Source organism: Elephantulus edwardii, unplaced genomic scaffold, assembly GCF_000299155.1.
Source record: "Elephantulus edwardii isolate Elephantulus edwardi_28Jun2011 unplaced genomic scaffold, EleEdw1.0 scaffold00110, whole genome shotgun sequence".
Lineage (NCBI taxonomy): Eukaryota > Metazoa > Chordata > Mammalia > Macroscelidea > Macroscelididae > Elephantulus > Elephantulus edwardii.
In genome coordinates, this window is record NW_006399860.1 from 8,500,598 (window position 1) to 8,502,399 (window position 1,802).

Here is a 1,802-nt window from a genome sequence, read left to right on the forward strand (position 1 = left end):
TCTATGAGTCATGCTCAACTTGAAGGCCATCAACAGCAACAACCTATATAATTTTATATAGTATATATATATTAAATTATACTATATATATATGTATGTATGTATGTTGTGTGTGGTCATATTGACTACAATTCGTAGACTCTATGAACAACAGATCTGACCGTGGCCCAATCATATGCTGTCTTCATAATCTTTGATATGCTCTCACACACTGTTACAGTCACCATGTCAATCCATTTTCTTGAGGGTCTTTCTTTATCTGACCCTTCACTTTTCCAAGAATTATGTCCTTTTTTAAGGTCTGGCCACTTCTGACAACATAAAGTATATGAAATGAAATTTCACCATCCTTGTCTCTAAGGAGCACGGTTACACTTCCTACAAGATAGATGTGTTTGTGCTTTTGGAATTCTATGGGATATTCAGTAGTCTGTTCCAACATAAAAATGCCAAGGCATACATTCTTGTGTTATCAAATTCATTGTCAAACTTTCAGATGTGTAGGAATTACTTTAAAATACCTGTAAATTAGAAGACCAGGAATTTATTTTAAACACTAGTGTTTGGATCAGATCCACCTTAGTCTTGAAACTGATATCCTTGCTTTTCATCCGCAATCTTTTTCTACATTCATCAAGATGTTGGTTTTCATTCAATAGTGATGAGTTGGGCTTTCTTTCTTTCTTTTTTTTTTCATGGTAAAGACTGCTTTATTGGTGACAGTTAGTGCAAGTCAATAAATATTGATCCCCAAAGAAGAGCTTTTTTGATCAGATTACTGGTCCACAGGGCACGGAATTAAACTGAAGCCAGAGCTGGAATGATAACTTGAAGTCAATCCTGCTTCTTGGGAAACGAAGCCACAGCCAGCTGATTTATGGCATATGCTGTTCCGCCAAATGTAAGAACCATGGTGGTTCTATACAGGAGGGCATCAGCTGCCCACCCTTTAGATGCACTGGAATTCCATTATCCTCCTAAAACAGCTTTTGTTTTTCTGGAACTTTATTTTCAAACTGTCTGCGTGAAGCAGTACTTATGGTCCTCTGGGTAATTTGACGAAGAGCCAGCAGATTGCGCAGCATCTTGGCTGTACTTTTTGCCCACCAACCGCGACAACTGAACACCCTTAACGACGTCAGCTCCACCGGAACCGGAACTGCCTCGAATTGGGTTTTCCTGATGTTGAAATGTAAACCACACTGAATCCTGTCTTTAATCTTATGCAGCAAGTGTTTCAAGTTCCCTTCACTTTCAGCAATCAAGGTTGTGTCATCTGCATAACACAGGCTGTTAATTAGCCTTCCTCTAATCTGATGCGACAATCTTCTTCATCCAGAGATCTTCTCATAATATTGTTTCAACAGGTATGAAGAAAGGATACAACTCTTATACAAATCTTACCTGATTTTAAGCAATGCAGTGTTTCCTTGTTATTCTTGAACAACAGGTTCTTTTTTTTTAGTCAGCTGGTCTGGTAGCTGTTTTTCAAATCTCTTGACATGGACTTGTGAGCACATCCAGGCATGCATTTACTCGTTGGAACATGTCAATTGGGATTCCATCGATTATTGGGGCCATATTTTTTGTCAATGCTTCAGTGCAGCTTGACCATCTTCTTTTATTGCCACTGTTTCTTAATCATATGCTAATTCCTGAAACGTTTCAGCATGGATCAATTCTTTTTTGGTACAATGACTCAGTATATTTTTCCCATCTTTTCTTGATGGTTTGTCCATAGAATCATATATCATAACATAATAAAAAGAATAATAATTATACTTAATTGTAATTAACTATAC

The 1,802-nt window shown here is 37.3% G+C and overlaps 1 pseudogene; it reads right to left on the minus strand.

Annotated features, from left to right (window-relative positions):
• Positions 1–1,011: 1,011 nt before the first annotated feature.
• Positions 1,012–1,802, minus strand: part of LOC102865549 — a 2,735-nt pseudogene continuing 1,944 nt past the window's right edge.